The following is a 14,031-nucleotide window of genomic DNA, read 5'->3' as shown; positions in this document are numbered from 1 at the left end:
TTGCTGATTCATAACTTAGCTGGCACATAATTTCCATGGCTGTGTAGCAAGAAGTGTAAACAGGTAGTGAACAATTACATATATTATACACCAAACAGAGCTGATGGATGTAAAAGTCCTTACTATATAGCATTAAAAAAAAAGGTTATCGCCTCTACTAACAAAGCAAGTTGAACGTTATTAACACAAAAGCAGTAGTATTCCTGTATAATCCCCCCCCCACCAGCCATGGAAATGAAAACCAAAAAGCTGAATTTCATCCTGCATCTACTTGTACTTGGCAGACCGTATTACACATAGAACCCATTTGTGCATGCATTGTGTTTGGCTGGGATTAATTAACACTTATAATGTAGTGGGGAATCAGGCGAGTCGGGCTTGTGTTATAATAGGGGAGCATTTTGGCTTGCAATAGTGGACAAAGAGTTCACCTCCGAGGTGTGTGTCTGTGTGTCTGTGTGTGTGTGTGTGAGAGAGAGAGAGAGAGCGTACAAGAGATGGCAGCCTACTGCACTACATTGTATGCTATCATGCTGAAACACATGGACAGACAGGGTCTTTTTCACTACTATAGGGGCACGTTTGACATGGTTTGATATAGAGGGGCAGACAAACACAAAAGCACTATCCTACTCATACATTGCCAACTTGTCACTCTGTCAGTGCAGGACTTGTCTGTAGGTTTGTGTATGAATCTGATTTTGTCAGTGACCAAGAGAAATGCAGACCTTCATTATGGAAAAGTAGAGGAGAGTGGAGATGAGCCTGTGTGTGTGTGATACCTTTACTGTATGATTCAACACTCATAGAAAGGCTATAATTTATTGTATCCCTTGTTCACATGCATAAAGCAAATTGTGTGTCTACACAGTATATTCAAAACCAAATGCAGTTGCTTGTCAACCTGCAGTGTTTAAAAACTCATGAAAAACATAAAAACATGTCAGTTAAATGACAGCTTTGTACATCAAACAATGAGAACTTCCTTTTCCATGTATAACTCGCCTTCTTTGGCGTACTTGTCTGATTCGGTCTCCGCCTGCGTGTTCTCACTGATGTAGTCAGTCATATTTGTAGTACCCCAGCATCACCTTTGGGTGTCCCTCTTTTTCTTCAGAAGTCATTTCCTTGTGCTGCTGCAGCCCTTCTCCACCATGCTGTGGCAGGAATGACCAAGTGTGTTTGTGTGTTCAAAACAGAGAAGGTGCCTGTGCAGAGCGAAATGACTATAAATATAAAACTATATGAGAGTGCAATTAACTGCAAAAATAAAATAAAATTATCGAGGTTGTATACATTCATGTGATATATGAATGTTGTATACAAAAAAATCACATGTGGCATGTGAGACGTGACATGGAATCAGCCATAATGGTACAAATTTAAATATCTACACGTAGTGAACCATATATTAATTTGACTCGAGGTGTATTTGTTTGAGTTCTGTAGGTCCATTCACTGTTAAAAGTCTTACAGTTTCAGCTTCACCCCATGTAATAATAATAATGAAGTACAAAATCTATATAATATATATGTGCCACTGTTACCTGTTCTATAAATTTTGGTGTAAATTTTGATTTATCTAAAGTTATCTCTATTTATTTTATACTTTATCTTTAAGTCTTTTATTTTTTATTCATATGTTTGTAAAATTTCAACATTTTGTTTAGTTTTTCTTTCATTTTAACTCCTTTAGTGCACTATGTAAAGCACCTTGAATTGCGTCTGTGTATGAAATATGCGACACAAACAAATGTGCCTTGCCTTGTCTGTATACCATCAATGCTGGATTGCCCTGATGTGAGATCTTTTTTGCCGACAGTTGCACATGTTTTTCAAGGTATCTGGAAATAAAATTTATCACGTTGTACTTTGAGATGATGACTTGGTAATTAATATTACCAAAGGTTCATTTTCTACTTTTACGTCTGACACCTGCTAAAAAGTAAAAGGTGGAAGGCTCTCCCATCAAAATTAAGATTTCCCAGTTGATTGTCTTATTGTTAGATGCCATCCTTTCGAAGCTTTCTGAAGATTGAAAAATTAAGGACAAAAAGAAGTACACCTTGTTCAAGAAACTGGAGAATATATAAACTCAGACTGAGAAATTATTCCTGGCATTAATTCAGATGTGTGCTGTGTGGCTTTTATAGGAGCTTTATATATTTATTTTGCATGTGTCTACCTTTGGTTTTTTTTAAATGTGTGTGTGTGTGTGTGTGTGTGTTTTCTTTTTACATCCATGTGCAACTCATTGTGGTGAGACTGTAAAGACTGGAGGAGCAAAGAAGGACCAAACCCAGGCAATTAATGATCATCCAGAGATAATAAAGCTTTCACGTTTGAATGCTGGTGTCACAATAATCTTTGTTAGGATTTCAGATGTACACAGGAGACCTACATTTTCAAAACAACAACAACTTGATAACACACTCACAGACACACGCAGAAAATCTTAATTTTTTTGTAATCACATACAAGAATTTGCATTTGCATTTAGCCAGGTAAAAACAGCACATAGAAGTAAGACAGTTTAATGCTTCATACGTGACTCTACGCGAGGTCACGGCTACATCACAATACGTCCTGCTCTTTCCCTCCCTAATTATCACATTTCCCCCATGGGGGGACATGAGGAAACAATGCACTTAAGATTTATTTGTGTTTGTGTTTGTACTTTATCTGGAAGTCTGTTTGTTCATACTGTAGTTCGGCTGTTGCTGCGTCTGTCAGCTGTGGAACAGGACAGCTGCTGTCTGTCCTGTTCTGATCAGTAACATGTTTGTAAAGGCTTCTGTGACAATGTTGTGATTTTTGAATGGATTGCCAATTTAACTTGACTTGAAAGGCCGGTATTGAAGACTTAATAACCAACTTAAAGTATGTGCTGAGAAGAACAAGTGTTTAAGTGATTGTTGTTCAGCAGCAGGTTTTGGGAGCTGCAGTCAGGAATACCGCATTCATGTGCAGCTTGCAGAATTGGAAGACCAATGTCTGGAATTACAGGTTTACATGGGAACAAACTAATTCACAGTCTAAAACTGAAGTCTAATAATGTATAAATAATGTAGTGTGAACGTCAAACAGATCTGTCCGAAAAGGCATTAATGCTTTGGTTTTTCAAAATCCAGATCAAACGGATCAAACTAGAAACATCAAAATGCCAGTTTATCGGAAAGCAGAAGCACCGTCTTCACTGTTGCTCTGGTGAAAGCAGTTAGTCTAACATTCTTTTGCATCCCAAAAAATGGAGAATACAAGTGAATTAAGTTAAATTATATGCAACAAATTGTTCACTATTTTTTGCTTGATCAACAGATTTTTGTCACAGTGTGATAAGTTTTAAGTGTTACATTTTTGGTTGACATTAAACATCCTCCAGGAATGCAGAACTGGAGCAATAAAGTAACAGCGACAGACTTGCAGATTTACTGATACTGAAGTACATTTTGTAATATTACACATATTTACATATAATACACTTATTTATATACACTACAAATGCAGACTTTTGTGCCACTTTTGGATGCTTTAATGAAAGAAATGCCAAAAACTAAGGAACAAAGAATAGCATTTTGCATGTAATTTCTAAATGTTTTGCTGTTCTGAAGATTCTGAATTTAAAAGCATCACAGTGAGTCATTTCTTTATTAGGCTAACATGAATGAGTCAAAAATAACTGTCAGTTCTAAGTCAGTATAAGGTGAAGAAACAAACTCTTCACATTTGTTATTTTGACAGAAGATGTGGCTTAAAGTGTAAATCATGTGAATATATTATTAAAAATCTAATTCAAAATGTGGGTTCAGGGATTACATATAACATCTGTGAACTTTGCTGTTTGTTGTAATTATGTACTTTTTTACTCATTTTTATCATTAGCAAAAATATACACCAAGTTCTAAGATATGATAAATATGCAGACAGACGTGTTTGTTTGACCGCTGCACTTGGAGGCTGCAGTGGTACATAACTGCCATCAGTGGTAGCCACCACTGAGGTGTCTACTGTATGTTTCTATGCAATTTTGTATGACTGTGGTCTTGATTTTTTTTTATAAAAGATCTGATTCTTTCACTTAATTTTATTAAATGTATTATTTTACTTCCACATATTTGCATACCATATGGATACATCTCATTCTTTGCATGTATTTTTGTATAAATTATATCATTATAGAGTTATAGCAAGCAGTAAAAAAAAAAAGCCAAATGTTATATACTGTAATTTTTATTTCTTGTATTGTGCTTCTATTGTTGAATATTATCCAGGTACATGATACCTCTAATTTTTGTTAAATCTGGGATGTCTGATTATTGTGTACTGGCTTATTGATAAAGATGATAAAAGATCATGGTCTGTAGCACGCAAGGACAAAATGGAGAAAATGTCAGGGGCGAAAAGACAGAAGTGAAATGCTTTGGAGTGGCTGGTTGCTTGTACTTAACTGTGATAAAAGATAAAGATCCATTACTAATGGCCGCACAAATATTATCGATATGTGTTTCGTATAATACCCAAAAAGGTTGCTCAGATTTGCTCCTATTTACTATTTGTAAGTAACATTAAAATTATTACATTTTTTTTGTGCTTTCAGTCCAGCTAAAAGCACAAGCGAAAGGGAGAACCAGCACTGAGAAAACTGAAAGGAAAGCTTGCTGGTAAAAGGACAATAATGGTGGGCCATCACAATAACTCCATCCCTTCCTGTCCTTTCTTCTGCTACAAAAAAATTGGTAGCTTGTGATTTCCAGAGGGGGAAAAAAAGGATATTTGGAAGTATAAATGGACATGATGTGTTTAAACACTGCAAGTTAAAAAGGAGATTGACTCAAAATCCTTGTTTAGTTTTTACCTCAGCCTTTTTCAGTCCTACTGCTCTCCAGGCTGCTTTGAGAAGTTCTGCAGTGAGTTTGAACTGCATATAAACAACAGCACATTATTAAGCAGCTTGTTGGTGTGCAGGGCCCATTTCCACCACCTTTTGTTTAAATCTACCCACTGAAGCAAAGGACCCTCTCATTTCTTTGGAAATTGCCAGCCTCTGCTCTTAAAGACTATTTCAGAGTTGGAACTTGTAGAAGGAGACCTGAGGTGGATATTGATTGGAGGTAAGAGGAGGGAACAGGTTTGGCTGCGGTCAGTGTCTGACTGACTCTTCGATTCACAAACTACCTGAGATAGTGTTTGCTACATCGAGGCCTGCTTCTCTCTCTCACGCACACGCACACGCACACGCACACGCACGCACGCACGCACGCACGCACACACACACATTTCCATACTTGTGAGGCATCCTATAATTAACATTCATTTCCTGGGGACAGAGTGATGGTCCTGATGATGAACCTATTTTTTTAATAACAATAAGGTCGAAGCGGATCTTTTTATTTTCGTCTTGATCAATATTCTACTGAACAAGGCAGGATAAAAGAAGATAACTTGCAAACAAACATGGGGCTAAACACAGAAAGATAGAAACTTTGAATACAGCTCTGTTCTAAGTGTTTTATGAGGAAGGAAGTGCATTTATCATATCATATATCACATCAAGTATCATTTAAAGCCCACGGGATACAATCTGGTGATAAAACATTTTGCACTGTTGGAAACGAGGCGATAGAGACTCAAAGGTTGTGTCGTGGTTACTGTTGCAGTTTTGTTCTCTGTATCACAGAGAGGCATACCACTCTGTTGTCGTTGCATCTCATTTGACAGAACAGTGTTACACTGACTGATGAAAAGTCAAACTGCCATTATTATATCGCAGATTTAAACAAGAGTCATTGTGATAAAGTGCTATTTAGTACGAAAGTAAGACGGGCTTAACAAATGAACCAAATATATTTTAATATGAGAGTTACACCTTACGCTGTTCATTATGGTGGGTGTGAAATGAAAAAGACAAGAAATAACATGTCACCACTGTAAATAGTGTCCAAATCAAAAATCTGTCAATTTACAATTTGTAATTTGCTCTCTGATAATGTTTGAACATAAAATTTCACCATTTTTCTTTCTGGATTGAAATCTGTGACAAAAATGTCATTATGTAGTAGATTTTTGTCATGTTTGAAATATAAATTATTTTGTAAATGTTATTTTACAGATGCTTTCCCCATTTCCTGAAATTACAGATAATATTTGGTAAAATCACAGAAAAAAACAATGTTAATTTACATTTTGATGTTAAACCGTAACAAACAGCAAAGAAGGATGACAGAGTGAAGAAAATAAAATCCACACCAAAGATGTGTATTTTTCTAATATAAACAGTAATTTGTTGTTTGGCAGCATTTCACCATAAAGTTACACTTTTCTTTACTGTGTTTGAATCAGCAAACATCTTTTTATTGTGCTGATATTTGCTGTTATGTGAGAGAAAACTGATGTGTGTAAAGGATTTCAGAACAGGAAAATCCTTTCTCACAGTGTTATTTTACCGGTGGACCCTGTTTTATTGCAGATTCAAGTATTAAATCACATGATGATTGTAGAAATAAAAAAGAAAGAAAAGAAAAAAACAGGTCAAAACTGTCAACATTGTCCACATGAAAAATCTGTCTATTTTTCTAGCAGTCATGGTTTTTCACAGTGGTTAAGTTTCAGCATGTTTTGTTTTGATTTAACATGTTTTGTTTTGATTTAACATGCGTTCCATCTCTTTGTCTCCATGATGAGGTTCAGAATATTCAGACCTCAGTAACTCAGAGAACTCAGTGGATGTCATTTACTGCAGATGCAGATCCAAGTTTTTCTCTTACTGCCAAGTGGAGCAACGATTTGAACAGAGAGCGGAGGGACGTGGAAAGGAGTTGTAGCAGAAAGTGATCTGCTCTCAGTGTGGAAAGTGGATGATGAAGGTTTCTTCTACAAGGTAAGGATCTGCTGCTGAATAACTCGTTTTTATAACAGAGCTGTATCTCTGGCTGCAGTGACTGTGTGTCATTTTACACTCAAACATTGTAAACAACTAATGACTATTTGTACAACAATTGAGTTTAGATTTGGATACTATTTACATTTTGGGTCTGTTTTTATCAGTCAACATGCAATTCAATACTTTAATCTGTCATTTTATTTATTGTAATTTCCAAAACAGGGACAATCTGTAAAATAACAGAAAAAGAAATGATATTCCTGTTTTAAAATCCTTTATGTACATAACTTTTCTTTCAAATAACAGAAAAAATGAGTAAAATGAAAATATGTCTTTGCTGACTTAAGCCCAGTAAAACAAAGTGTAACTTTATGCTAAAATCCTGTCAAACGACAATTTTCCATTTTTAAAAACACAGGTTTTTGATGTGGACTTTATTTACAGGTTTGTCCTGCTGTGTTGTCTGTGTGAGTTTAACATTAACAAGGAAATGAATATTTTTTTTCTGTGATTTTATTGGTTATTATTGTCTGTAATTTAACCAAACAGGGAAGATCAGTACTGTAGCAGTTAGAAAATAAATGATCAATAATATATACACTTTTTCTTTCAAATAACAACAGATGAACATGAAATAATATATTTGTCTCTGATTCAACCCAGAAAGTAAAGTTGTGTAATTTTACTGTCAAACATTTGAACAGAACAGTTGAGTATTTGTAGAATCACACAGTTGTGATTTGGACAGAATTTATAAACGTGGCGTGTTTTTTACAGTCAGGATGTAAATCAGTACTTTGTTTTCTGTGACTTTACCAGTTATTATCTGGAGTAAAACAAAACAGGTGAAAATGTGTGAAGCAACAGGTCAACCATGATTTATCATTAATATGCATCATTTGTCTTTCAGATTACAGCAAATATCTGTAAAATAAGATTTTAATGGTAAACCATTTGAAGCAGTGGTTCCACAGATTTCCTTTGTTTTGTATAATTGACAGAAAATAATAAGTAAAATCACAGAAAAAAGTATTAATTTATGTATTTACTGTTTTAAAAAAGACAATAACATGTCACCACTGTAAATAGTGTCCAAATCAAAAATCTGTTAATTTACAATTTGTAATTTGCTCTCTGATAATGTTTGAACATAAAATTTCACCATTTTTCTTTCTGGATTGAAAATCTGTGACAAAAATATCATTATTTAGTAAATAGTTGTCATGTTTTGAAATATAAATTATTTTGTAAATGTTATTTTACATATTTTTTCCGCATTTCCTGGAATTACAGATAATATTTGGTAAAATCACAGAAAAAAAAATGTTAATTTACATTTTGATGTTAAACCGTAACAAACAACAAAGAAGGACGACAGAGTTAAAGATAATAAAATCCACACCAAAGATGTGTATTTTTCTAATATAAACAGTAATTTGTTGTTTGGCAGCATTTCACCATAAAGTTACACTTTTCTTTACTGTGTTTGAATCAGCAAACATCTTTTAATTGTGCTGATATTTGCTGTTATGTGAGAGAAAACTGATGTACGTAAAGGATTTCAGAACATCCATCCATCCATTATCTATACACCGCTCTATCCTCACAAGGGTCGCGGGGGGTGCTGGAGCCTATCCCAGCTGACTTGGGCGAAGGCAGGGAACACCCTAGACAGGTCGCCAGTCTGTCACAGGGCTACATATACAGACAAACAATCACACTCACATTCACACCTACAGGCAATTAAGAGTACTCAATTAACCTCAGCATATTTTTAGACTGTGGGAGGAAGCCGGAGTGCCCGGAGAAAACCCACGCATGCACAGGGAAAACATGCAAACTCCATGCAGAAAGATCCCAGGCCCACCCCGGGATTCGAACCAGGGATCTTCTTGCTGCAAGGCGAAAGTGCTAACCACTAGGCCACTGAGCAGCAATTTCAGAACAGGAAAATAATTTCTCATTTTACAGGTGGACCCTGTTTCATTGCAGATTAAAGTATAAATTACATGTTGGTTGAACAAAAAAATGAAGAAAAAGGTTCCAAACTGTCAATATTGTCCACACAAAAAAATCTGTATTTTTTTTTTTAATTTTTCAATATTTAAGTGACAGGATTTGTTTTGTTTTTCTTTAACCCTCAAGCGACCGAGTGGGGTCATTTATGACCCCAGCCATATAATTATATTTGCCGTTTTTATATCTTTTATCTGAAAAATGTTTCCTACCATGAATTTGTCAATCTACTTGTCCTACAGCTGCTCATAGTTTTTTGTAGAGATCGGCCAACTGGTGTTACAAGGATAATGGAAATTTGTCTGGGGTCACTTATGACCCCAGAAAGATGTATAGGTTTTTCACTATTGTAGGCCTAAGTTTTATTTATTTATTTTTTTTACCTCAAATCACTATATTTCAGTGTTTTGCAGTGCACTATAGCTGGTAGACATACATTTTTAGCCACAGCTGCCCTGGGGCAGACTGACTGGCTGCCAATCCACTCATACAACCCCTCTGACCACCAACAACATGACACAGCATACACATTCATACACCAGTGTAAGTGGCAGCACTGGAGGTAAGGTGGGTAAAGTGTCTTGCATTGGACGAACGGCTCTGCCACCTGAGCCACAGCTGCCCCTAATCTAAAAACTTTGACAGCAAGCCCTGTTCTGACCAGTGAAGTTTCCTTCTTTTTTTCTTTTTAAATGTAACAATAACTTGTATGATTGTCAGGTCAGTTCAGCAGCAAATCCTGGAAGAGGGTCCCTCTTGCCAACATCTTCCCTTGGTTTTCTCCAATTTTCCCTCTAAAAAGAAATTTTGGAGTTTTTCCTTGTTGATAAGAGGTTGCTGTTCTGGCCAGTTAAGTTTCCTTCTTTTCAGTTTTTTTTTAAATGTAACAATAACCTGTATGATTGTAAGGTAAATTTGACAGCAAGCCCTCGGAGAGGGTTCCTCTTGCCGGCATCTGCCCTTGGATTTTCTGCAATGTTTCTTCACTAGAGGATTTCTTGGAATATTTCCATGTTCACAAGAGGTTGCGAGTCTAACCAGATAAGTTTCCTTCTATTTCTTTTTTTTCTTTTTAAATGTAAAAAAACCTCGATGATTGTAAGGTCAGTTCAACAGCAAACCCTGGAAGAGGGTCCCTCTTGCCAACATCTTCCCTTGGTTTTCTCCAATGTTTCCTCTGAAGAGGATTTTTGGAGTTTATCCTTGTTGATAAGAGGTTGCTGTTCTGACCAGTTAAGTTTCCTTCTTTGTTTCTTTTTAAATGTAACAATAACCTGTATGATTGTCAGGTCAGTTAAGCAGCAAATCCTGGAAGAGGGTCCCTCTTGCCAACATCTTCCTTTGGTTTTCTCCAATGTTTCCTCTGAAGAGGATTTTTGGAGTTTTTCCTTGTTGATAAGGGGCTGCTGTTCTGACCAGTGAAGTTTCCTTCTTTTTAGTTATTTAAATGCAACAAGAACCTGTATGATTGTAAGGTAAATTTGACAGCAAGCCCGAGGAGAGGGTCCCTCTTATCGGCATCTTCCCTTGGATTTCTGCAATGTTTCTTCACTAGAGGATTTCTTGAAATATTTCCATGTTCACAAGAGGTTGCGAGTCTAACCATATAAGTTTCCTTCTTTTTCTTTTTAACTGTAACAATAACCTGAATGATTGTAAGGTCAGTTCAACAGCAAACCCTGAAAGAGGGTCCCTCTTGCCAACATCTTCCCTTGGTTTTCTCCAATGTTTCCTCTGAAGAGGATTTTTGGAGTTTTTCCTTGTTGATAAGAGGCTGCTGTTCTGACCAGTGAAGTTTCCTTCTTTTTAGTTATTTAAATGCAACAAGAACCTGTATGATTGTAAGGTAAACTTGACAGCAAGCCCTAGGAGAGGGTCCCTCTTATCGACATCTTCCCTTGGATTTCTGCAATGTTTCTTCACTAGAGGATTTCTTGAAATATTTCCATGTTCACAAGAGGTTGCGAGTCTAACCATATAAGTTTCCTCATTTTTCTTTTTTTTCTTTTTAAATGTCACAATACTCTGTATGATTGTCAGGTCAGTTCAGCAGCAAACCCTGGAACCCTCTTGCCAACATCTTCCCTTGGTTTTCTCCAATGTTTCCTCTGAAGTGGATTTTTGGAGTTTTTCCTTGTTGAAAAGAGGTTGCTGATCTGGCCAATTAGGTTTCTTTCTTTTTAGTTTAAAAAAAAAATGCAACAACAACCTGTATGATTGTAAGGTAAATTTGACAGCAAGCCCTCGGAGAGGGTCCCTCTTGCCGGCATCTTCCCTTGGATTTCTGCAATGTTTCTTCACGAGAGGATTTCTTGGAATATTTCCATGTTCACAGGAAGTTGCGAGTCTAACCAGATAAGTTTCCTTCTTTTTCTTTTTTTTCTTTTTAAATATAACAATGACCTGAAGGATTATAAGGTCAGTTAATCAGCAGGCCCTGAAAGTGGGTCCTTCTTGCTGGCATCTTCCCTTGGATTTCTCCAATGTTCTGTCTCAAGAGGAATTTTGGAGTTTTTCCTTGTTGGTAAGATGTTGATAGTCTGACCAGATCACTTTCCTTTTTTTGTAGTTTAAAAAAAAAAAATGTAACAATAACCTGAAGGATTGTAAGGTCAGTTCAGCAGCAAACCCTGGAAGAGGGTCCCTCTTGCCAACATCTTCCTTTGGTTTTCTCCAATGTTTCCTCTCAAGAGGATTTTTGGAGTTTTTCCTTGTTGATAAGAGGCTGCTGTTCTGACCAGTTAAGTTTCCTTCTTTTTAGTTATTTAAATGTAACAAGAACCTGTATGATTGTAAGGTAAATTTGACAGCAAGCCCTCGGAGAGGGTTCCTCTTGCCGGCATCTGCCCTTGGATTTTCTGCAATGTTTCTTCACTAGAGGATTTCTTGGAATATTTCCATGTTCACAAGAGGTTGCGAGTCTAACCAGATAGGTTTCCTTCTATTTCTTTTTTTTCTTTTTAAATGTAAAAAAAACCTCGATGATTGTAAGGTCAGTTCAACAGCAAACCCTGGAAGAGGGTCCCTCTTGCCAACATCTTCCCTTGGTTTTCTCCAATGTTTCCTCTGAAGAGGATTTTTGGAGTTTATCCTTGTTGATAAGAGGTTGCTGTTCTGACCAGTTAAGTTTCCTTCTTTGTTTCTTTTTAAATGTAACAATAACCTGTATGATTGTCAGGTCAGTTAAGCAGCAAATCCTGGAAGAGGGTCCCTCTTGCCAACATCTTCCTTTGGTTTTCTCCAATGTTTCCTCTGAAGAGGATTTTTGGAGTTTTTCCTTGTTGATAAGGGGCTGCTGTTCTGACCAGTGAAGTTTCCTTCTTTTTAGTTATTTAAATGCAACAAGAACCTGTATGATTGTAAGGTAAATTTGACAGCAAGCCCGAGGAGAGGGTCCCTCTTATCGGCATCTTCCCTTGGATTTCTGCAATGTTTCTTCACTAGAGGATTTCTTGAAATATTTCCATGTTCACAAGAGGTTGCGAGTCTAACCATATAAGTTTCCTTCTTTTTCTTTTTAACTGTAACAATAACCTGAATGATTGTAAGGTCAGTTCAACAGCAAACCCTGAAAGAGGGTCCCTCTTGCCAACATCTTCCCTTGGTTTTCTCCAATGTTTCCTCTGAAGAGGATTTTTGGAGTTTTTCCTTGTTGATAAGAGGCTGCTGTTCTGACCAGTGAAGTTTCCTTCTTTTTAGTTATTTAAATGCAACAAGAACCTGTATGATTGTAAGGTAAACTTGACAGCAAGCCCTAGGAGAGGGTCCCTCTTATCGACATCTTCCCTTGGATTTCTGCAATGTTTCTTCACTAGAGGATTTCTTGAAATATTTCCATGTTCACAAGAGGTTGCGAGTCTAACCATATAAGTTTCCTCATTTTTCTTTTTTTTCTTTTTAAATGTCACAATACCCTGTATGATTGTAAGGTCAGTTCAGCAGCAAACCCTGGAACCCTCTTGCCAACATCTTCCCTTGGTTTTCTCCAATGTTTCCTCTCAAGAGGATTTTTGGAGTTTTTCCTTGTTGATAAGAGGCTGCTGTTCTGACCAGTTAAGTTTCCTTCTTTTTAGTTATTTAAATGTAACAAGAACCTGTATGATTGTAAGGTAAATTTGACAGCAAGCCCTCGGAGAGGGTTCCTCTTGCCGGCATCTGCCCTTGGATTTTCTGCAATGTTTCTTCACTAGAGGATTTCTTGGAATATTTCCATGTTCACAAGAGGTTGCGAGTCTAACCAGATAAGTTTCCTTCTATTTCTTTTTTTTCTTTTTAAATGTAAAAAAAACCTCGATGATTGTAAGGTCAGTTCAACAGCAAACCCTGGAAGAGGGTCCCTCTTGCCAACATCTTCCCTTGGTTTTCTCCAATGTTTCCTCTGAAGAGGATTTTTGGAGTTTATCCTTGTTGATAAGAGGTTGCTGTTCTGACCAGTTAAGTTTCCTTCTTTGTTTCTTTTTAAATGTAACAATAACCTGTATGATTGTCAGGTCAGTTAAGCAGCAAATCCTGGAAGAGGGTCCCTCTTGCCAACATCTTCCCTTGGTTTTCTCCAGTGTTTCCTCTGAAGAGGATTTTTGGAGTTTTTCCTTGTTGATTAGGGGCTGCTGTTCTGACCAGTGAAGTTTCCTTCTTTTTAGTTATTTAAATGCAACAAGAACCTGTATGATTGTAAGGTAAATTTGACAGCAAGCCCGAGGAGAGGGTCCCTCTTATCGGCATCTTCCCTTGGATTTCTGCAATGTTTCTTCACTGGAGGATTTCTTGAAATATTTCCATGTTCACAAGAGGTTGCGAGTCTAACCATATAAGTTTCCTTCTTTTTCTTTTTAACTGTAACAATAACCTGAATGATTGTAAGGTCAGTTCAACAGCAAACCCTGAAAGAGGGTCCCTCTTGCCAACATCTTCCCTTGGTTTTCTCCAATGTTTCCTCTGAAGAGGATTTTTGGAGTTTTTCCTTGTTGATAAGAGGATGCTGTTCTGACCAGTGAAGTTTCCTTCTTTTTAGTTATTTAAATGCAACAAGAACCTGTATGATTGTAAGGTAAACTTGACAGCAAGCCCTAGGAGAGGGTCCCTCTTATCGACATCTTCCCTTGGATTTCTGCAATGTTTCTTCACTAGAGGATTTC

The sequence above is a fragment of the Acanthochromis polyacanthus genome, chromosome 13, assembly GCF_021347895.1.
Source record: "Acanthochromis polyacanthus isolate Apoly-LR-REF ecotype Palm Island chromosome 13, KAUST_Apoly_ChrSc, whole genome shotgun sequence".
Lineage (NCBI taxonomy): Eukaryota > Metazoa > Chordata > Actinopteri > Pomacentridae > Acanthochromis > Acanthochromis polyacanthus.
The sequence above is the reverse complement of the archived record's forward strand: the minus strand, read 5'-3'. Positions refer to the sequence as shown.